General features: G+C 43.9%; 1 protein-coding gene across 2 annotated transcripts in view; it reads left to right on the top strand.

Annotated features, from left to right (window-relative positions):
• The window catches only part of ZBTB38 (zinc finger and BTB domain containing 38), a 78,437-nt gene that overhangs the window by 1,085 nt on the left and 53,187 nt on the right, over nucleotides 1–24,165 (top strand). Inside the window, exons 2-4 of one of the 2 annotated variants that reach the window (XM_084901754.1) lie at nucleotides 653–727; nucleotides 15,927–15,992; nucleotides 16,588–16,945. The gene's annotated coding sequence lies outside the window, so the exon portion shown is untranslated. The remainder of the gene's footprint in view (nucleotides 1–652; nucleotides 728–15,926; nucleotides 15,993–16,587; nucleotides 16,946–24,165) is intronic. The other variant, XM_084901755.1, reaches the window with a different exon arrangement.

The following is a 24,165-nucleotide window of genomic DNA, read 5'->3' as shown; positions in this document are numbered from 1 at the left end:
CTGCACCTGTAAAAACCGTAAGCCTTTGCATGGCCTATAATTTTACAAGCTCTGGAAGTTCCTACCCAGGAAAGGTCAGTTCCTGAGGGAAAAGTCTTAATGTGGATAAAAGAACCGCAGAGCACGTAGGCGTGGACATCATACCTAGTTTTCCTAGCTTCCAAAATCATCCCCTCAGTCAGCATCTACCCTTTGTAGGGCTTACTTAGCTCAGTAGAATTGTTCTTTATAAATTCTGTTTTAGCTCTAGACGGTTTGGCTCAGTGGATAGAGCGTCAGCCTGCGGATTGAAGGGTCCTGGGTTCGATTCTGGCCAAGGACACATGCCTGGGTTGTGGGCTCGATCCCCAGGAGGCAGTTAATCAATGATTCTTTCTTATCGTTGATGTTTCTTTCTCTCCCTCTCCTTCCTCTCTGAAATCAATGAAAAAAAAATTTTTTTAAATAAATTCTGTTTTATAATGATTGGTGTGTGGAGGGTATATTAAAAATGAATCATATTTTAAAGGCAATGGGGAAGCTTGTTATTTACTGCAAAACTGGTGAATTCCTTTGGAAACTGGCAATTCCCTTTAGGAATTAACCATTACACTCTAAAATAACTATTTTGTAGATCTTACATTTTACTTTTTGTTTTATTTTAATATATCAGGTTGTCTTGAAGCGACTCTCTGCTAAACTCCTGTTCATCGGGCTACAAGATCTGAACACTGTAACCACCAACTTGGTGAGTGTCATTTGTATCTAATGGCTACTTAAAGTAAGTTTACTAATTCAGTTCTTTTGGTTTGCAGTGAAATTTAGGGGAAAGGGAGAAGGGATGGGGACTTCTGCACACATGATAACAGCTGAGTATCAAAAAGGATATGTAGCCATGGCTGGTGTTGCTCGATGGTTAGATCTTTGGCCCGGGCACCGAAGGGTCACAGGTTCAATTCCTGATCAAGGGCATGTACCTGGGTGGCAGGTTCCATCCCCAATCCAGTCAGGGGCAACCAATCAATGTGTCTCTCTTACATTGATGTTTCTCTCTCACTCTCTCTCTTTCCCCATCCCTCCCTCCCTTCTTCTCTCTCTAAAAATCAATGGGAAAAAAATATCCTCTGGTGAAGATTAACAAACAAACAAACAAACGAACAAAAAAACGAAGAAGAAGAAGAAAATAAAAAGGATATGTAATAATTAGAATAGACTAATTTTTGTAATAGACCAAAAAATGTTTAATAGCTCTAATAGGAGCTTGTTTCTTTTTTCTCTTCTTTTTTTTAATTGTTTAAAGTATTACATATGTCTCCTTTTTCCCCGATTGACCCCCCTTCCCCCGCCACTCTCGCCCCCTAGGACAAGCCCCCACCGCCCCAGTGCCCATGTCCATTGGTTATGCTAATATGAGAAGTTTATTTCTTGTTCATGTGACAGTGCAAGTTAGTGGGGCATCTCTCCATACATTCAGAGACAGAGATTGAGAGAGGCCCCACCTTCTTCAGCATGTTGTTTTCAAGGTCATCTGGGACTATTTCCATTTCCCAGCAGAAGAGGAAGAAAGCATGAAAAAGTGCACACGGGAGGTTTTCATGGGCCGCGCCGGGATGTGATGCATGTCCCTTCCGCTCACACTCGGTTGACTAAAACGCTATCGCGTGGCCAGAGCCGACTGCAAATGGGTCTGAGAAACGTAGTCCCTGGGTGGGGGCGGGAGCCACTTCCCAGAGATGCCCTGGAGAGTTTCTGGAGAGGAGGTAGTCCTCTTTGGCCCAGCATACTACAGAACTTAGAGATTCTCAAGGACAAGGTAGCAGAATGAAGCAGCGAGAGAAGTAAAAAATAACCAAATATTTAGAATTCCTTTAACTGACACTCTTCGGTAACATCTGGCTACGTGGACAAAGAGCAGTGGGTAAGATCTTTCAAGATGCCCCTGTCCATTCTGACCCTGAGTCTTTCCATGAGCGCCACCATGTCACCAGTGGGCAGTGAGCCAGGAAGGACATTCTTCCCCTTATTTTCCTGTACAGGGTCCCCTAGGGGTAGGGTCATTCTGGCTTTGTCCCCTGGTCCTGGGTCTAGTAGTCATGCTAATTGGAATTGTCCAACAGAATTCTGTTCCCCCAACTTGGAGCCCAGTGGACCATAGGAAAGCTCATGGTTTCTTTACCTTACTGGTATGGTCTGACTGCCCCTAGGAGCTCAGGAAGCTACTCTGACTGACTTATCTGCTCCAGATCTTGGTACACTTTTAAATGTTGGCTTGGGGAGGGGGTGTGTGGAGACAGAGAGGAGAGGGAATCCCTAAGATCGGATCTCCAAACCAAGTTGTGAGAGAAACATTTAAAAGTAGATCAGCCAAAACCTGTTTGGCTCAGTGGATAGAGCGTCAGCCTGCGGACTGAGGGGTCCCGGGTTCGATTCCGGTCAAGGGCATGTACATTAGTTTCGGGCACATCCCCAGGGTGGGGGGGCGGGGCGGGGGGGCATGCAGGAGGCAGCTGATCGATGATTCTCTCTCATCGATGTTTCTAACTCTCTATTCCTCTCTCTTCCTCTCTGTAAAAAAATCAATAAAATATATTTAAAAAAAAATAAAAGTAGATCAGAAAGGCTCAAGTTGGAGAGATTATTGCTACCCTAAGGATTTGATATACAATATAATTCTAGCTTTTTTCTTTTCAGAACAAAGTTTGAAATATTTACTGAAACAATGAATGATAAAGTTATAAGTCCTGTTTGGAGAATCCTGAAACTAATTTTATATTTTATTTAGCCTTTCCACCATTGTGGGTCTTAGTTCAGTATTCCCCTCACTGGTAAATACTACACGGAGGATAGGATGCCTTGTGATGCCCCTAAGGCAGTGGTCGGCCAACATCAGCTCGCAAGCCACATGAGGCTCTTTGGCCCCTTGTGTGTGGCTCTTTCACAAAAGACCACATGCGGGTGTGCACGTACAGTGTGACTGAAACTTTGTGGCCCATGCACAGAAGTCGGTTTTCGGCCTGGGCGAGTCTATTTTAAAGAAGTGGAGTGAGAACACTCAAGGGGCCAAAGAGCCGCATGTGGCTCGTGAGCCATGGTTTGCCGACCACTGCCTTAAGGCACCATAAATATCTGCAATAAAAATGGACTATATATGCTTGCTTCAGCAGCACATACACTAAAAGTGGACAAGAGGCTTTGCCTGAGCTGTTTGGTACCTAGTTCTCCAGTTATGTTGTCAATATCTGGCTAGTCACCCCAGTTTCTGATTTAATTTCACTCTGGGCTGGACATCTCTGGCACCCACACCCACACCCTGAAGAATACACATTGTCCATGTGCGGGAAGACCAGCTACTGCTGTTGTGACACAGCCTCTCAGGAGTCTGATGTCTGATCTCCTATTACTGCTGCCTGGCCTTAGCCGAGGCCCTGTCCCCCTGCCTTCCACCTGGGCCTTCCACCCCGAGTGGGCTGAGGAGGAGTGGAACAGATTAACAAGTTAAAGTGTTACAGAAATGCTACAACCTCTGAAAATCCATTTTCTGGGTCCTGAACGTGTCTACTGAGCTAGAGCTGGCTGGGCTAGTGGGGTAAAGCTAAAGATAAGACCAGGTTGATGGGGGAATGCAATGCCCGCTGGATGGATTCAGCCAAAGGAGTAAATTGAGAACAAGGGCCAGGTTTCAAAAGCTGGAGCCAAGTGGGGACGATCTGTTGTTGAAAGTCCCAGCCTAACGGGGTCCACCAGGAAAGGCAGGCCAAAGGCCACAGTCAAGGAGGAAGAGCGTCAGGGTCCATTCAGCTTGTTCATTTCAACGCCATGTGATCATGGCTCCTCCAAACAGTCAATAGGCAGGGATTGACTGAGGAGTGTGTGTCAGGTGCAGGCAGGGTGAGGTCAACCTCCTGAGTTCTAATGTTCAGCTGAATGGCATGGCAGGGAGAGGTATGCGACCACCAAATCAGACTTCCACTGCTGTCAACAAGACCCCTCCGCAGTGTTCGTACAGACTCACCAGCAAGGCCGGGGTATCAGATACCCGTGTTGTAAATATTTGGGTCTTCCACATTTTCAAAAAAGCGTCAACGTAGACACCGTGGGAGAAGTTAGATTTTCTTGAGCTTTTTAAATTTTAATTTCATTATTTTTAAACTTTTAATTCCACATGAGGAGTAGAGTTCAAATTTGAGGCACCATTGTCTTTTCAGAACCTTGGTCATCCAAGGGGCTTAGCCTGCAGTCGTTGGCTCACGATGAACAGATGTGGACTGAGCGTAGCAGCTAACATAGGCCGTGCCCACAGACCAGTCGTTTTTTTTTTGTTTTGTTTTGTTTTGTTTTGTTTTGTTTTGTTTTACCCCCAGAGGTTTTATAGTTTTTATGGCACACAAGTACAAGCTCCCTTCTTACCCTGGGTCAGCATATAAATCTTCTGTTGCTCCTTTTAGAGAATTTTGCAATAAGGCCACATCATAGTCCTCAAAACTAAGAATTCATGGTAATAGGGCTTCGCAATGTCTCATGCTGAAATCCCCTGATTTCTTGTCAAGAACTCAGTAGGAAAACACCACACGAAGATTTCAGGGTTTTGTTTTTAACTCAAAAAATCGTCTGGTTTTCATGAGAAATTTAAAGCTTCCTCCCGCCTCTGAAATGGTATTTTTTGAAAATGTAAAACTGAGATTCTGTCAGAGTAAGTAAGGTAATAAATGTGAAACGGTGTGGGCAACTTAGAGAAATGCATGGCAAGTCAAGACGTTAATGAAAATAATTGCCATAATTATGGTCAGCATTGGTGTTTTGGCTTTTGATATTGCTATTAGTATCGTAAGTATCATTATTTTAATTTTTTTGTTTTGGTCTTTCTAAATTGACTTTCATCTGAGATCTTTGGCACCGTTCCCTAGCTCACCAAAGCATGCAGTGTGGAAAGGTTTGACTCTAGGCCAGAGGCCTCACTGCAAGTCTTCTAATCTTATCAGAGAGAGTTCTGACCGGGATTCACTGAAATCTGTGAGGAGGATATCTCTCTGCCAAAAACATTTGTGTCCTGGCATTTTCCTGGAGTTCCCAGTGCATTGGCCAAAGGAAGCTTTGAGATCACCCTATAGAAGCATTGACCCGGGGCGGTGTCTCTCATGTCAGAGAGGAGCCCACCATCTGTCCGAAGCCTGTAGTCATGACAGTCTTGGTGTTATGGGGTAAGGGTGTGTAGAAGGCGGGGGGATTAGACACAGAGGCAGCAAGCATGAGTTCAACCCAAGAGTAGTGAAGACGTCATTTCAGCTGTGTCCCAGACCGTGTAATCTGTTATCCTTGAATGTAGCAGAAAGTAGTATCCAGTGAAAACGACTTTCTCCTTGACCCAAATTCCTGGGCATCGACTATACCAAACTACCTTGCAAAAGAGAATGTAGCTCAAAATTCACTCCAGACACTGGACTCAGACTGTCCGTCATGTGAGTCCTCCTCAGCAGCCAGGCTATAGCTGGCCTGGACTCCTAAGAGACCTCTCTTCCCTCTGTTTTCATTCTACATGAGACAAATTCTTTGTCTTTTCTTTAAAAAAAAAAAAAAATGTATCCCTGTGTTTCAAATAAATAGAGCCATGACTAACCACTACACAAAATCTGGAAAATACAGAAAAATATTGAGAAGAAAACCACCACCAAACAACAAAAAATCATTATTGGCATTTCAATGTATTTCTTTCCGATTTTTCATATATATTTTTTTCTTCTTTTAAAATTATTGAAATGATATTTTACATGCTTTTTCTCACTTCACTTCACTGGTATGTCATAAACATTTTCCAAGTACTAAATGGTCTTTGAAAATGTGACTTTTGGCGACTGTGCTTTCATTGGACTGAAACGTCTTACTTTATCCATTCTTTTTACTGAGGACCATTTTGATTGCCTCTAGTGCTGTGTTTATACAAATATGTAAACATTCTTAAAGATAAATCTTTTTGGACACCTTAGGGAAATTTTCTAGAATTGAATCAGTAGGTCAAATGACCTATGTTTAATGTTCCTAATACATATTGATAAATTAGCCTCTAAAAAGTTACCAGTGTCTATTTCAAATCCTAGATCCTCTTCAGTTTCTCATATTAAAATGCATGCTCCTGGGCTCCCGTGGTCCCAGATGCTCTGAGGAGAGGGCCTAGGGACACGCATTTTAATGTAGCCCCCCAATCCTTATACACATTAGAGCTTGAGAACTATTGGTATGTCGTGTGCAAGTCAACATTCATTTCAGCAGATACTTATTAGAGAAAACGTTAGAGAACTCTGAACTAGTATATCTAAACCAGAATTTAACTTTAAGATTTTTTTTTTTTTTTTGGCCTCCAAATGTTAGATTTTCCCTTATTCGTGGTATGGTATAGTTGAAAGAGTCTCAGCTAGGAAGTCAGAAAACCTTATTATAAATATGAATAACAGGCCCAGAATAGTTCACTTACCTCCTTGTGGTTACCCAGAGATTTAGTGGCAGAGGTAGAACTGGAACTTGAGTAGACAAAGGACTCGGACCCACCCAGCCTCAGAGGGGCAGAGGCAAGGCGCCAGCGAGAAGACTAACTCCTGCAGTGAGCTCCTGCCTCAGCTAGAGGACTTCTCATCTGCCTTCCGATGGGCGGTATCTCGGGACATGTGTGGGCAGCCCTCCGGGGTCATCCACTGTAGTCGCTTAAAGGGGTCAGCCCACAGTGTGCCCTGACCAGAGGTGGTGACACTAAAGCTAGGTGGAGGAGGACATAGTCAGCCATGCACATCCATCCCAGAACAGCAGAGTAAGAGGTGGGGTCCCGAGTCAGAAGCCAAGAGAGCCAGGACAGGGCAAGAGCAAGACCCACATTGTGGGCAAATTTTAGGTCAAGGCAGGCATGAGTTAGAAAGAAGACAGACTTAGAGCTAGACAAACTGCCATGGATTTAGCCTCAACGATGGGAGCTCCCGTTACATAACTTCATGATCAGGGGAGGCACCTGCCTGCCCCCAAGTTGCACCTGCCTCTTTAAATCTGAAAGGTGCTGTGCACTAGGCTGCCTTCAGCTCATCTGGCCGAAGGAGGGGCAACGGGACAGAGAAGAGGCCCCTGAAAATGAAAGTCTGGAACATTCTGTTGCAGCAGAGAACGTGGTAAACAAACAAGAACCAAACTGAAAAATGCTCACCATCATCTAAATTTTAGATACTGAAAGGCAGTGGGACTATTTTTCCGCTCTGCATAACTCTGCTCAAACCCATCAGCGCACACCCACTGGTCACCTGACAACATCTGGCCGCCCTTCTTCTCACTCTACTCCCTCAGCTTCTGGGGGCCACATGATCAGATCATTTGACTTTCAAGTTCACCCTCTAGAGACTCTTCAGCTGCCGACAGTCCCATTTATGTTCAGGTTCTGTAAATCACCATCCCCAAGTCCACACGCATCTCCTGTGATGGCGTCGGGTGAGGCACAGGAGCTAGAACCCAAACGTAACTGCTGCACCCATCGTTCCACAGTCTTGGGCCCCAAAGGATTTGCCTAGGATCGCCACACTATTTTTGTGACTTTTTGTGAATCTTAGAGTATTTAAAAAAAATAAAATAAAAAAGTTATTAAAAGCAAAATTTTTAAAGCTTTTTTTTTTTAACTTAAAAAAAAAAAAAATAGGGTGTTCCCTGGACCAGGAAACAGGGATCAGCCGCTGGTTTCTCTTTCACAAGCAACTCCCATTGTTTACTTGGCCGCTCTCTGATTTATGGGTAGGCTTCTATGGCTTCACCCTCTGCTTCTCAGAGACGCCCATCTCAGAGGGAATCAAAGCTCAAGTATTCCAGCCCCGAGTGTGAATATGCCCCCTTCCCCTCCCCGAGACTGTAACTTCAAAGCGAGGTAAAGACTCAGATCTCAGAAATGGCCTCACGGTGGAAACCTAGGACAAATCGTCCTCCTCGCCCTGCACAATCACTGCTTTTCCGGAATGGCGCTCTGTCTTCTCCGCGCTCTTCGTACAGATTATTCTCTTCACCTTCGCCAAACGGCCCCTCCTCTAATGGAAGCAGATTAACCCTTGTCTGCCCCCTCTCCGTCTCGTTCAGCGGAGGGCTTTCTGTGAACCGCACGGCTCTCTCCCCGGGCCGCGTGCCCAGCTGAATACTAGTGTGAGATGGCCGCCTTCCCTGTGAAGCACTCGGCCTCTGTCAAACACCTTTTTGCCACACTTGGCCCTGGAAAGACGGTTTTGAAATGAAACGTATCGTGAGCCGCCTGGTGTGCAGTATGGAATTGCACAAGGCCCTGGGCATTTAGGGCAAAGGGTACTTGCCACGCTCACTGCATTAGGGCCCCATCTTAATGAAACTCCGGCTTCATTAGCTCCCTCGCTCTGCAAAGGGGTTCATAGCGTCACCTAATATTGAGGCTGAGCAAATAAGGCTGATATCTATGTGGCATCCTGTCCGGATATAAGATTCACACAAGCCACGGTCCCTCAAGACCGGCCTCAGCCCCCAGTTTCCTGCCACGCCTTATTTATTAGGGGGATTCATCTCAAGAGACCATGCCGAGGTGGACAGTAGCGCACATTTCTGGGGCTGGTGGTGAGTTGCAGATCAGGACGGCGTGCTAGAAAGGTAACAGTTTGAATTGCTGAACTTCAGTAGGCGTTGGTGAATCTCCTAGTTACGTGCCTTTTGGTTTCAAAACCATACTGAAGGGTGGAAAATGAAACCTGCAACTTATTTTTAGCTGCTCATGATAACTCATGAGATTTTTCTTTGCAAACCAAATAGGATAAAGGTTACTTCCGCTAGCTAAACTTAATTCGATTGCCTTAATATAGCAATCAAGCCTACATCTCTGAGATTCTCAAGAGACTCTTTGTCCCAGGTGATACTTGGGCCAATATTTACTATTTTGCTTTAAATTATATTTAGTTGGGCTTTTCTATTGAACAAAATCAAACAAGTATAACATTTTTCTTCTGAGAGGAATTGGGGAAATAAGTTATAAGCCCTCTATATTGGCATCTATTCATTAATTCCCTTATTCTATTGCCATTTATTAAGTACCTATTTAAGTGAAAGTTTGGAATAAAAAATCTTCAAAAGTTGAGCCAGTATGTTGAATTACAAAGAGCAGAATGCCAGAGATGAAGTAATACGGCTTTTATCCTCAGCTTTTGCTGAGAACTTCAGTCTCAACAGGCTCTTAGAGCCTGGCTTTCTCCTCCCTCAGAGAGAGGATTTCAGTGGCATGCTCTATAAAATTCAGTGAAACACGCTGTGCCCCCGAGGGCCTGAGGAAAGGTTGAAGCCTCTTGCGAAGGCAGTGGTATTGCTGGTGTCTGTGTGGGGTCACTCTGACTTCTCTCTCCCTTTCCCTGTTCTAAAAGGGACAGATTTCAGCAAAGCCTGTGGTCAGCTTTCCAGACAACTTGTGGCTCCCCTGAGTCAACAGTGATTGTTTGAAAGACTTCCATTGGGAATGTCAGTCCCCAGGTCTATGCCTTAACTCACGGAGTGAGTCCTCTAATTCTAAGAAGTGGCTTCATGGTACAGAGCTGAAGCTTCCACTGGTAGCGGTGGAAGCAGAGAAAGCACTCCCCCCCCCCTCCCCCACGTTTGGTGTTGGTCGGTGAGGAGCACACCTACATGAGCCCCTTGGTTGCACCAGTCAGTGCTCTGTGTACCCTGGGAGATACATAGATCTTGCCGGAGGCAACCCTGAGATTCGAGTAAAGATAGATAATTCGATACAACATAAACTTCTGGTGCTTTTATCTTCAGCCCAAAGGAAGTGAAAATTCACTGAGGCTTGGTAAGCTGCTCTGCGGAGAAGAAGTGCGTGGTTGTGGCCCTTCTGAACTACGAAGCCATTTATCTGGGGGGAAAGAAAGCCAATGAATTTGTTCCCAGGGGAAGTCTTGGGATATTTGTGGCCCAGGATAAAGAAAATACAAAGAGAGGATGATGCACTCACATGGGGTGGATCTTACTCATCTGTAAGAATTCTTCCTTCTCCACCTTCATTTACAGCCAATCTTTCCTGAAAGAAGAAACTCAATCTTCTTGCTGCCTATGTTTATTATTTTTTATCTTATTTTTTATTTTAGCCAATTCAGGATCGAGAAGACCCTGTTGTTCTACTTGCTCTCCATTTGGGGAGTGGCAAACGGCCGTGGCCGCCCATGAGCATGTGATTCGGGGCGCAGGAAAGCTCTGGGTCTCCGAGGGCATGCAAGGCCTTTGTTAGTGCCACATCTCAAGTGCACTGAGAAACGAGAGCAGGAACTGTTCTGCTGCTAAAGCTGAGGTAGTGATATCAGAAACGGTGGTGAGCCATTGAGGACATTCCCACGGGAGAGCCTGAGCTAAGTTGTGGGTGGGGTGGGATGGTATCCACCAGTCTCCCTTGCAGCCCGAAGTCACCACTTTTTCTCTGTTGCAAACCACACGGTCCACATTCCCTTGCTCCCTCCAGCTCTTCCCTGGAGGGTAACTTCCGTTTGGGCCCCAAGGCTTGCTGCCACATCCTTGCCACCAAATGTGTGCTCCCTTCCCACGTCTCCCACACAGATGCTCATAGATGGGAGTGAGAAAGGTCCTGTCTGAGGCCGGGAGGGGGCTTCCTGGAATTCAGACTTCTCCCGCCATGTCTATTCACCCAAGCCTTCCTTCTCCTGCCTCAAGCAGAGGAAGATAATCCTCCTCTCATATTCCCAGGCAGGGTGGAGCTGATAGGGTTGATTAGAAAGCCCCCTTGGAGAGCCATCTGGTTGGCATATAAAATTACTGCCAATGAGGGAGATGGTCAGCTGGCCATATAGCCAGGCAGTGGGGGACTTGGAATCCAGTGCGTGGCCTAACTGACCTAGAAAGCAAGCAAGGCTGGAATTTTTAGAATCGCACACTTTCCGAGGTGGAAGGGATCTTAGAAACAGGGGCAAAATGTACAGTTGTCGGCAGAGAGTCCATCATTAAAATGATGCATTTGAGACACTGACCGTGATGGAGAAACATCTCTTATTCAACATTTAGGCTTTTTAAAAGCCTATTTTCAAAATATGTTGGGGAAGGAACTCATAATACCAAGTTGGGTTATCAGTTCAGGCCCAAAGCACTATTTGTGCAAACCAGGTCTGTCCTGAGTGTTACACTGATTTTTCTTTAATTGATCATATGCTTTTTAACACAGCAAATGGGTAAACTCACTTATTATGTGTGTGACCTTATACAAATGACCAGATCTCTCTCAGCCTCAGTTTCCCCATCTGTAACATGAAAATATTGGGCTTCACCAGGGGAGGTAGTTTGCTCAGATGGAAATGTAAGCTGTTCCACTTATTTTGCCTCGTGAAACATTTTCAAATTATGACAAACCTCTGGAAAAAAATTGTTACTGATTATTTGTTACTGCAATTTGTTACTGCTTTCTAACCTTAACTTTCCAACACAGTCTAGTTCATTCCTCCTCTTTTATTCTGTCTTTTCCACCTCCTGGTCCAGTATAAAGAGTACCCCAAATTCTCGGGAACTAGGAAGTTGAGGCTGGTTCTTATAAACCTGGGTGGTTGTGGCTTTAGGTAGGGCATTCCCCTTGACTAGGCATCTACACAGTAAAACAGATTCCTACATCAGGGCAGAACGCAGAAGGAGGAGGTTTTGTTCCGTCAGTGTTGGTGGAAAGACCACAAAGGAGCATGTGACTTTGGAATTAGTCAGACTTAGGTTTTAAGTCCTCACTGTGCTATTTACTGTGTGACTAGCAATCTCATTTGTTCCTCACCTAAAGTTGATGATAACTCACTTTCACCTTGCAGGATTATTGGTTTAGAATTAAATAATATAGCTAAAATATTGAGAATATAGTAAGTTCTCAATAAATGATAGTTCTAACAGACAGCTCTGATCAAGGTAGAAAATAGAAGTTCCTGCCCAGATCTCCAGGCAAAATGTAGATGATCGAAGTAGCACTGGACTTTCCAAAATATTTAGGCTAAAATGTCATCCAAATGCACATTTTCAGCCATTGAGAGATTGTAACCTTGTTGCTTTCAAGGCTAAATACACTATAAATAGATATAATATCCAAGCTCATCAAAAGTTTTTAAAACTTTTAAATTCTAAGAATTTAAACAAAAATGTTATATTTGGTAAATATTTTATTTTCAAACATTTAGATCAAAACAGCCTAACCCGATAACAAACTTACCCACGAATGTTGAATATCTATATTAGGTCAAAACGGAAACCAGCTGTAATTTTTAATGCAGTGAGTGGAATAAAGAAATGTGCAAACCGATCCAAATGTTTATCAACTAAGGATCCCTGTGGGACTCCGTGCCCTGACTACATTTTTTTTTTTTTAAACATGGAGGCTCAAGCTTGGCTCGTACTTGAATTATGTTCTTTGTGTAAGCCATGCAATTTAATTTTAACCTCCAGGACTGAAAATAAAATGAGCTCAGACGGCGGAACAATGAGACTGGGAGCCAGTGAGAGCCTTAATCTAAGTGAAAGACGCTTCCTCACTGCTGCTCTGCCTCCTCCCGCCTGCTCCTGCCAGGTTTATTTGGGGTTCCGGGTGCAAAAACAGGTCAACATTGACGACACGGGAGAGGGACTTGTCTTCTACATTAATGTTTGTGCGTAAGCCCCGAGGATGATGGCGAGGAGCATGAATTTTTAAAAATCATTATGCTAAGTGAAATAAGTCAGTCAGAAAAAAAAGCTACAAAGCTTTTGTATGTGGGATATAAAGCTGAAACTTATGAACACAAGCATCAGTGTGATGGTTGCCAGAGGGAAAGGGGTGGGACGGGGGTGGGGGGTGAATGGGGTCAAGAGGTGACAGGAGAAGATTTGACTTTGGGTGGTGGGCACACGGTGCAACATACAGATCTTATAATATAGAAATCCACACCTGAAACCTACGTGTTCATGTGGACCGGTGTCACCCCACTCAGTTCAATAAACCAAGCAAAAGAAAGATAAAAATCGTAAGTGAATGCATACCCTTCCTTGCCACTTGTATTCGTGACAGAGCTTGCGTAATTCAGGCATGCACATGATTTTTTTTTTTTTTTTTAAGTACAAAACAGGATTTACTAGTCAGAGAATGTCTGCCTAAACAGGCTCATCCATCTGAGGGCTCTCAGCTACAGTTCACATTGGTTTAACACAGTCAGGCTTGGTAAACAGACCACGTTAGCTCGTGGAGTGCTTTCGGAACACCACCAAACCACCAACACATACGTAGCTGTGGGCTCGTCTTGGCAGGGCGTGGACCCAGAACCCCATGAGGTTTGGGAACCACTTGTCCAGGCACCGGCATGCCAGTCCCAGTAGGGGACCTGACCGCAGTCACCACCCTGCCCTGTGACGGGGACATAGCCCTGTCCCCTCAGCCCCTGGGAGCCTGATATGGATTACTGTCCTTGTCGCTGTCATTTATTTTCCCAGGAGCAGGCGGCATCGACTCAGTTCCAAGGGGTTAGAGTTGATTGTAGTTAGCCTACAGGATAATCACCTGGGAGTGTTTTACTGTGAACGTTGAGCTCTCAGCTGTTATTCGTGGGGCATATCCGAACAGACACCAGTCGAACCCGATGCCTAGGTGTTCGCTTCAGCCCCCTCCGCCCCCGCTCTCAGGACTCGGCTTTACAGATGACCTTCTATTAAATCGGTACCGAGTCTCTAATTCCCGACCCCCATGGTGCAGCAGGAATTAGCCTAAGGACACTCCATTCTAATTTTCTGTCGCTGTCAATGCTAACCAGAGCTCACAGGGCAGGGGGTGGGGGGTGGGGAGGATGGTTCCACCATGGGTGTTTCCGTTAGAGCTACGTTTATTTCTGGAATAGTTGTGGGAGGGAGAGATGTGCTGCAAAGAGAAGAGGACTCAGTGTGGTTCAGGTACGATCGACCATCTGGACAGCGCCGTTCGGATACTTTAAAATGTCGCGGAGAGAGCTGGGCGGGGTACTTGCCACACATTGAGCTAAAAATCCCTTGGATTCTGCGAGAGGAGAGAGAATGAAAACCGGAAACAAAAGATGGGTTGTGAAACCTAGTACCGAAGTAAGATGTTCAAATACATTTTCTCCTTAAAAAAAAAAAATTCTGGGGAGCTTGAATGTTTTGCTAACCCAATTGTTTTTAGCCAGTTCTTATAGAAAATAGAGGCGCTGGAAAACTAGCAACTTCAGAAAATATTAATTTCTTTTTGCATGAGTTAAAATGAACTAACATTAGCATATTCCGTGATGCAATAGGCAGTGAGAGACTTTTGAAGAGATATGAAGGCAAAAAGTAAATATTATGTATTTAAAATCAGTCTCATAGGATTTTATAAAAATGTTGGTTTATGTCCAGGATCTAAGGGTGGGGGTGGGTATGGGGGGTTTTTTTGTAGCTGAAGAAGGAATGAAAAACAATCTGCTCTATTTCCTTAAAAATAGAAGACTTCTTGTTTTATGCAGTGTGGTAAATGCTTTTCTGTTTTTTACCTGCCGGCAGGAAATGGAGGAAATTTTTCTAGCAAGCTACGCTGTTTTCCTCTCTTTGGGGGCATGGTGACACTGGTTCTGTAGCAAAACAGTATTTGCTTATCAGACATTACTTCAAAATCCTGAATAAGCAGCTCCTTCCACATTTTTTTTGTTGCACATGTTAAACATTTTATTGCAATTTGAGCTTCAATTGTGTGTGTGTGTGTGTGTATGTATGTGTGTGTATGCGCATGCGTGCTTGTGTGCGATAGAAAAGATTGAAAGGGGAAGCATAAGAATTCTTAAAGGTTTTTGTTTTAAAAAATTAATCCCTACAATTATGTGTTGGAATCTCTATAGAAGGCGATTCCAATTTATTACATGCAGCCAAACTAGATCCCATCAATCTTGCGCAGCGAGGGTGGAGAGGTGGTATTGAAGAAGACATGAAATTTGGTGTTCGAGCAGATGAGATTTAATTTTCAGAAAACATTTCACTCATAAAACGGATAGCACCCCAGTGTCAGCCCTGACCTCCATGATGTCAATGTCATCGTGCAAAGCGTAGCTAAGATAAGCCTCAAAGTGAAACAAAGAAACGTTGCATCTCAGCTCCACACCATTCCTTCTCTTACAGTATGTACTCTCCCTCCCTAGAAATACAGCCTTTCGGGTTTCCGTTAATGGCTTGTTGCTTTACAATTCAGCTTTTGCCAGGGGAGGGAGGAGAAAAATAATTTTGCACGTTCTATGTTTTGTGCAAGTTACAGTAGGCTGCTGCAAGTCACCGTTATTTAGGTCAGTATCCTGCTTAGCTTTTATCGTCCGTGCTGGTCAGCTATGAATCCACACGAACTCAGCATCAATTTATTTTTCTGTCCCGCTTGTATTCTGCTTCTAAGTTTAAGCAAATTTATTCACATTAGAATACCATTCCAGCCGCTCTGCACTGCTGATACATTTAGCAGGATACATTTACACGCTTGTGGTTAGAGGTTATAGCACTGATACAGACAGCTGATCATGCATTCTTCTACAAGCCTGCCGGCACCAATTAGGATTTAAAAAAAAAATAATCTAGAAATGCTACACCTTTTATAATATTATTTTTGACTTTGCTACAGCTGAACAGTTTTGGCTTTTTGTTGTTGTTATTATTAGCAGCTCTATGGAATTAACAGTCTATAAAAATGCATCCCAAACCAGATACATACTGTACTGAAAGCTTTCTTCAAGAAGATGACATGACAGTATCCGTTCCAGCTGATTTTCTTCCTTAGCAAAAGGATTACTTGGTTCTCGGAAGCAGGAGGACACAGTCATTGTGCAGCAGCTCTGCTTAAATGTACGAAATGCCTTCTACTGTCTGGTTGCAGAATTTGGAGTTGGCTAAACAGTGTTTAGTGATTGGGCTCATCTTGCATCATCAGTTGATGACATTTTTCTTTGTTCCCTCCTACCCAGTTGAACCAGGACTCTGAGGCTGATGTGCAATGTCACTTCCAACATTAATCAGATACTGCATTTAAGGTGAGCCGTTCCTTGCCTCCTCCTTCCCCAGTGCTCGTGTGCTGCATGCATCGCGTATCTTGCTCCTGCGAGCCTAAGATGGCAGGCAGGATTAGCTGTGCTGGTGCTGTGTGCATGCTGTGTATAGAATTCATTACACGTTGCTCAGTATTTCAGATGTGAGTATGTAAATGCTCTGTGTGCCATGTCATCTGGTAGTGAAGACTTGTTTTTGCCTCATTACAGCCTTAGATATTTCAGCATCACCTTTCAGTTCCGATTCATTTGCTTCTGGATGTTTGCTTTTCATCACATTCAAAATAGGATTTTTATCTTTTTTTCTTTTTTTTTTTTAAACAAAGCCAGAAAAAAAAAAAAAAGCCCTAAAAACAGAAACAACAACAAAACTCTGCTACCAGATGGTGTCTCCCCTTTCTTCTTGCATTTGCTGTCTTTTAAATAATGTATGTTGTATTGTTAATTAATGTGAATATCAAATTAAACACTTGAAACTTCCGTGTTTATTATGCAGGTAGGAGGTAAGGTGGGACCTATTTTTAACTCTTATGCACGCCATGGTGTGCAAACAACGTGGTTCTCAAATTTGTATTTTCAGTGCTGGTATCGGTGGTTTGATTTTCAGCAAATGTGACAGTGGCCTTTGCAGTGGTCAGCTTCGGGCTTTGAACTCTCAGAGGAGGAAGGGGGAAAAATTCAACACACCACCTTCTTGGTTGCAGCCTCGGAGAAACCCGTGGATGAGAAACGTCCTTTTTTTCAATCCTGTTTTCCTGTTGATAAATTCAGTTCTCGTGATCACAGTGCATCCAAGCTGTTCTGTGTATGATTTTTGTGTGTGTGACAATTGCATCTAAAACTTGTGAGCAAGAAGACGGAGAGATCGGTCTCCATCGCTTCACATAAAATGGCTGAGTGTCTTGTCATGCTAGCATTGCACTAAGTGACACATACAGGTAGGTTGAAATTTGCATGTTTTATAGAATTTGGGCCATGCAGCCAGAATATTATGGATTAAAATATGACTTTTTTAAAAAAATTAAATAAGACAGTTGTAATTTTTTTTGGAGGGGGGCATTAAATTGGATAGCCTTTTCTATTCAGATAGTATAGAAATATGTAGCTTTTATAAACTTATGGAATGATCTGCATAAATAAGATGATTTCTTTTTTAAAAGCCATGTGTATAGTAGGTGTGGCGCCGTTAGACAACAAAAGAATTTTTTGGAAAAGTCTGTGGATCCAGCTCCATTTTAGCTTGAAACTAAAAATAATTGGGTTTCTGGAGATAATTTCGAAGAGCGCAAACAAGCTTAATATGAAACATTTAAAATATTTAAATTTTAAGAAGCGGTCTTTAAACGTGTTATATGAAAGATGAAAATAACATATACTTAAAAATTAATTTTAGATAATATGCAAAAATAAATACACTTTTCATATACCTATTACCAGGGGGAGGAAGAGTTACAATGTTTCAAGGGGAAAATGTTAAATGTAGATGTACCTGTTAGAAGAAAAAGACCTGCATTGAATGAAACAGTGTCTAGGATGGTTCATTGCAGACCATACAGCTATGGTTCTGCAAGCACCAAATTCTGGCACTATTCAAAATAATCTCATGGGCTCTTTCCTTTGAGGTTAACTTCTCAAATATATTTTAGTTTTTCAAATTAACACTGGGCCAGAAACCTGTTTCCTTGGTAACCAAATCTTATTTTTAAATGCAATAACAGATATGCAAAATATTGTCTTAAAAAAACAAAAAGAAACAAATGTTTAATGAAAAATGTATAGTCCTTTTTCCTCTGCTATAGATTCTGAACTGGTTTTAGACATTTTTAAAATGCGGTCTTCAAGCCTTAAAAACAAGACATGTTTCTGCACAGATAGAGAAAGCTTGCACAGTGAGAGCTTTTCCCCCTCCCTCCTTTGTGCTCAGTACTTTCAAAATTAAGGTTTTCTTTGAAATGTGCTCTAGAATGCTGGTCAAGGTTTGTGTACGAAGGTGTAGTTTCATTATCACGAGTTCACCAGCTCCACCGAAACAAAAGGCATCTCAGAAATTCTGAGAATCAGAAAATGCTTATGCTCTCGTTCTCCTCGCTCCCTCCATTGGTAATGCCGGAGCTCTCGCTAGAGACCTGAAGCCAAGCCTGCCCCGACGATCAGTGCACACTGAGCCTCTGTGGAACCGTCCTTGTGGATGTGTTCGGAGAAAGATGCTGTAAAGCCCAGACCTCCCTGAGGTCTGCTCCGACGTGAAGAACCTTGAGACTCAGAACCATTTGTGCAAGTGGTTGCTGTATTCTGGCAGCCTGTCATATTCGAAAGCACTGTCTGTAAAACCTAACTAACCCCTTACGGGCTAAAGGTTTGTTGCTGCTGCTGTTTAGAGGCCAACTTAAATATTTTGCTTAGAGTCTTTGTTTGGCTCAGTTACATGAGATCATGATTCATCTCCCAGTGATTTCGTTCTTTGGGCTGCCATCAAAATATCCTTCCTGCAACACCTCAACACCCCTCCCCCCTTTTTTTTTTGGTTGTTCGGGAGCCATTTTCTTTCTTGCCTGTGACTTAAATGACTAAGTACATTTTTAATATAGCAACAATCAGAAGATCATAAACTGAAGGGAACTGTCAGAAACCTGATCCAGTATTTCCTGCTCATTTTAATACCAGTAGCATTAACAGTTGCAATAGGAGCAAGCTAATTGTCATTCGCTCTTGAGCAAATAGGGAGCCAGGCATTTGTAATTTAATGTGCTATTGCTACTCAGCAAGATACAACTCCAATGCCTTCTGTTTTGATAGGCTGGTACAGATTAATAATTTTCAATCTTAATCGCAAGATTAGATGGATGCAATGGAATTGTTTTACCATAAAAATGGATGCCTGCTAGATTCAACAGCGTATCTCTTCTTTATAAAATGTCAGTCGTTTTGTTTATAACTCCAGCATGATTGCATCTTCTTGGGGACTTTCATCCCTAATAATTTTTTGAGGCATTATTCATTTAAGTTGCTCTTGGTTTTGCCTAGAAGAATTTTAAACACAATTCAAGGAGCTTGAAGTATATTGTACTATTGTCATTCTAATAAATAGAGCAGTGAATGGAAGACTAATTATTATTTATTACATTGTGTGTTTCGCCTTAATGTCTTGCCTCCATATTTCGCAGAAATCTTTACAAGGCACAATACTTTTCTAAACTTACCCATTTACAGTTATTATTGAATTTGCTAGATTAATAAAAAGCACTGCCTGTCAGTTATTAAGGGTGGCACTTAGACGTTCTCATTGTTCGGAAGGCCATGCTTAACTAATTTACCCTTTTTGGCTAAGGGGTTTATGCCGGGCAGGCCAGAGCAGGTGCGACGTGAAGAATGTGCAAACAACTGCTTTTTCTCACCAAAATGAAATGGGAAGATCTGTGGTTTTCTGCCTGAATGATTTATAGTATAAAATTCTCAACTCTTTTTTTCTTTGGAAAATAGGAAGTGTTTTCCCAAACCTTAACTTGGGTTGTTGTTTTTTGTTTTCTTTTTCTTTCTTTCTAACCTGTCTCTAGTAATGATCTGTTTAGTCATGTAAATGGGAAATATTACATTTAGTCATCCAAAATATATTCATCTAGGTTGATATTTATTGTGTTATGTCTTCTAATGAAAAGATTTCATCTCACCCAGCCAGCATGACTCAGTGGTTGAGAGTCTTCCTATGAACCAAGAGGTCACAGTTCAATTCCTGGTCAGGGCACCTGCCCGGGTTTTGGGCACAATCTCCAGTGTGGGGCGTGCAGGGGGCAGCCGATCAATGATTCCCTCTCATCATTGATGTTTCTATCTCTCCTTCCTCTCTGAAATCAATAAAAATATGTTTTTCAAAAAAAGAGATTTCACCTCTTCCTACTAGAATGATGTTGATCTACCACAACCATTACTATGGCTTCCTCATAGAGAGATGGTAGCCAGGCCATGTTTTAGAGCTGGCTGATAAAGGGAAAAGAATCTGGACAAAGATCTAGCATCTTTCTCTTTAGTACTAAATCATGCTAAGCCTTTGAGTTCCTGGTTGACACACTTATTGAGCACCTGCTGTATATGCCAGGCATATTTTAGAGGCTGGAAATACAGTAATGAAGAAGAGGTACCAGGGCCTGCCTCTCAACGACCTGCCTCTAGTGTGATAGAGGAAAATAAATATGTAAACAATTAATTAAAGAAGACAAGTACAAAGACAAAAAGTAAAATTAAATTTTAAAAAGCAATGTGATCCCCAGCAGATATGACTCTGTGATTAAGCTCCAAGATGTCACTAGTTCGATTCCCGGTCAGGGCACTAGCCCGGGTTTTGGGCTCAATCCCCAATAGGCGGCATGCTAGAGGCAGCTGATTGAGATCTCTCTCTCTCATCGATGTTTTGATCTCTCTATTCCTCTCGCTTCCTCTCTCTGAAAAAAATACATAAGAAACATTTAAAAAATAAAAAGCAATGTGACATGTTGGGAGGAAGAGACACTTTAGAATGGTGAACCAGGGAAAGCCTTCTTAAAGAGAAGGCATTTAAGTGGAGACCTACATGGTAAGACAGATCCCGCCAGGAGAGAGCATCAGCAGCCAGAGGGGTGCTCATGCTCAAATTGCAAACTTCCCTTTCCTGGTGTAACCACCACCATATCAGAGCCAGGTTTGATGACTCCGTGGATTGAGCCTTATTCAGGTAAGCCTCCTCCGCAGTGAGAAGGTGGGTCAGGCCCTCCTCGCTGGTTTTAGTAAATTCCCAGGACATGGTGACTGTGGGGTCATTGCCTGTACCCCAGTCCCACCTGGAAACACCTAGGAAGGTGCCCTGAAATTCTGTACATTGCAACCCCAGGTGGCGATGAAATTTTGGTGCAGACTCAGTGCTAACTCAAGAAATCCACCAAAGAAAGGCTTCTCAGAGTAAGATAACTATCTGAGAAGCTTTTTGTTTTATTTTTCATATGAATCCCAGCCATTAGGGCCAAACGTTGAGCTAGTCGTTATCCTTAATTTTTTTCAAAGGCAGAAAGGTCTATCCCAGTGGTCAGCAAACCCCGGCTCGCGAGCCACATGCGGCTCTTTGGCCCCTTGAGTGTGGCTCTTTCACGAAATACCACGGCCTGGGCGAGCCTGTTTTGAAGACGTGGCGTTAGAAGAAGTTTAAGTTTAAAAAATTTGGCTCTCAAATAAATGTCAATTGTTGTCCTGTTGATATTTGGCTCTGTTGACTAATGAGTTTGCCGACCACTGATCTATCCCATCTTGCAAAAAAAACTGTCATTGTCTCCCATTGCTTAAAACTCTTCAGTTCTGCAGACCTCTTTGACGGCTGGTGGCTTTCTAATGGAGTGATAGTTCTCTACCTCAGCAAATAACACTAAGAAAATTCTTTCTAAGAACCAGAACTCTCTCATGCCTTATAGGTTGGTCTAGTGCCTGATAAAGGCCCAAGAACAAAGGGATAGGTTTGATATATATATATATATATATATATATATATATATATATATATATATACACACACACACACACACACACACACACACATACATACATATATGTTTCAGAAGTGTCTTCTAAAATGGATTCATAATTTAGTGGACTTTGCTTATCACACATTAGAGGTGGCCTGGCTGACTCTTTATACTTTGGTTTTGCCTAGCCATGAAACATTCCACCGCATAACAATGGTTCTAGTCCAGTGGCCGGCAAACCACGGCTCGCAAGCCACATGCGGTTCTAGAATCTAGTCCTTCGTGGTAGAGTACCGCCTGTCAGTGGGAGAGGGAGCTCCAACAATCCACTTCACTTTTTTTATTTTTAATATATTTTATTGATTTTTTACAGAGAGGAAGGGAGAGAGATAGAGAGCCAGAAACGTCGATGAGAGAGAAACACCGACCAGCTGCCTCCTGCACACCCCCCACCGGGGATGTGCCCGCAACCAACGTACATGCCCTTGACCGGAATCGAACCCGGGACCTTTCAGTCCGCAGACCGACGCTCTACCACTGAGCCAAACCGGTTTCAGCTCACTTCACTTCTTCAAGCTTTTGTTGAGCCTTCTGCTGTGTGACAGACACTGCTATAACTCGGGCAGAGTGCGATCTGACATGAAACTCCCTACGGAGCTCTAGTCTAGGTTCCTCCTCAAGGCCAGAACACTGTACGGACAGGCACCATTGTGTGCCTTCTCCGTTCCAGAAAGAATGAATAGTGTGCTGTTCTCTTAGTGGCCTTTTATACCGTCCCCTGGAAGCCAGCCTTCCATTTTGGGGAATCTCAGCTAATAGCAGCGATGGCTCTTCCCCGGGACACAGTGTCTCTTCCTCGTGACCCTCCCCCCCCCCCCAAGATGTCTTGGCTCCTAATGAGCCACCGTATGCCTGGCTGCCCTGCTGCAGGCTGGTCTGCCTGGATCGCCAGGTGACCTGGATGACGGCTGCCACTCTTCTGCATTCATGAGCAGATGTTAAGCTGAGAAGCCCTTGAATGCAAACATTTGAATTTGTGATGCAGGCAAGATGCTTCTGGTTTGTTGTTTTGTTTTTTCACCTTCCCTGGCTGACAGTGAGGGGTCTCTTTGCCAGCTATGTGGGCAGCAGGTAAACCAAAGGCCAGTCACCAAAGCACTTGTCTGTGTCAGGTGATCCCAACGTGGCTCTCTGTGGCCTTCACTGTCTCAATGGCCAGGAAATTGCTCTTTTGATCTTATAACTCATTCTACATCTTTTCCCTTAATGGCTTCCTTGCTCCTGCAGCTATTCCTGCTCAGGGTTCAAGTCCAGCACTTGTGTCTACCCTCACAGGGGATTTGTTTCCTGGTCCTGTTTTGTTTTAAACACATAAAGTGTAAATATTCTCTCTGTGTTCATGAAAAGAGTGAGACCCTTCGTGATTTTCTTTACATAACGAAATAAACTTCTCTCTTCCTTGCCCCGTGGTCACTGCTGCCAAATGGATATTTTGACATTTATTTTCCTTCTGCCTGCTACAGTCTTCTGCCCTGGCTGCGGCCTTGCTCTAATTAAGGCCTCACAGTCGGCCCCTCTTCCCGGGCGCCCGCCGAGCACGCCATGGAGTCCCTGCCCCGAGGACCTTACAAGCCAGCGAGATGAGAAAACAAAAGCCACCAGCTGAGAACGTGGTTAAATCCCAGAAGGGCAGTGCCCTTGTAATTCCCCCTCACCCCCTTCCTCATGTTTCTTGATCTGGGGAAGAGAAGAGGGGAACCTTTCGTAGGGAAAGGAGAGGGTCACACCATTGAAAGAGTCTCTAGAAACTGCAGGACATCAGGAAACAATGTAGAACGGAGCAGGGTGGTCATCTGAGAGGCAAAGCGGGGAGCCGGAGATGACCGCGGACTGCGAGGACAGCAAGGGGGTGCCGAGACTAAGGAAGAGGGAACAAAGGGAGCGGTCAGGAGGCAGGCAGGCAGCGGGCGAACAAAAGCAGTTGCTGCTGTGCTGCACCAGAAGCTGGGGGGGGGGGGGGGGGAATGGGGAGGAGTTTCAACTAGAAAATGAAGGCTTGGGAGAGCCCCTGGAAGGCGGGCTGCTGGCCTGACCTGCCGCATAGGGGCTGCGTGTTCTGTTGTTCTCTCTGGCTCTGGTCATAATATTGGCCTTGGTGCTTAACTGTCCCACGTGGGCTGTTAGGAAGAACCTGCAGTCTCGGCGGGGATTTATCTGCGTCTTAAGAAGTCTCCAGCCCAAGGCCTCCGCTCCGCATGCTGAGGATGCCAGAGTGCCCCACCCCATATCGCTTGGCTAAATCTGGCTTAACCTTTAAATCCAAGGAGCCGAGTTTCCACAGGGCTGTGGCCTAGTGCTTTTGGTCTTCAGTGAAGCCAGGGCTGGAGATAGACCCCAAAATACCTGCATTAAGGTGCAGAGTTTAGGAACTCTTTTCCCCAAAGTCACGGTGCCCACAGCAGCCATGCTGCTCTGCTTTGGCAGCGCCCAAAGCTGGTCCTTCCTTGCTCTTCACCAGCCTTTTCCAGTCTCCGGTCTGAGCGCCTAGCAAGCCATCTGCAGGGGATATTCCGTATGTCTTTTTTTGGTCTCCTGGAGACCCATTCCTGGCTGGCACACTAGCCCTGAATGTTGTCACCATCCCTGTAGTTCTTGCTTAGCTCGTGCAGGAATGT

Source organism: Pipistrellus hanaki, assembly GCF_964339955.1.
Source record: "Pipistrellus hanaki genome assembly, chromosome: 13".
Taxonomy (NCBI): Eukaryota; Metazoa; Chordata; class Mammalia; order Chiroptera; family Vespertilionidae; genus Pipistrellus; species Pipistrellus hanaki.
This window is presented reverse-complemented; position numbering and strand designations above follow the sequence as displayed.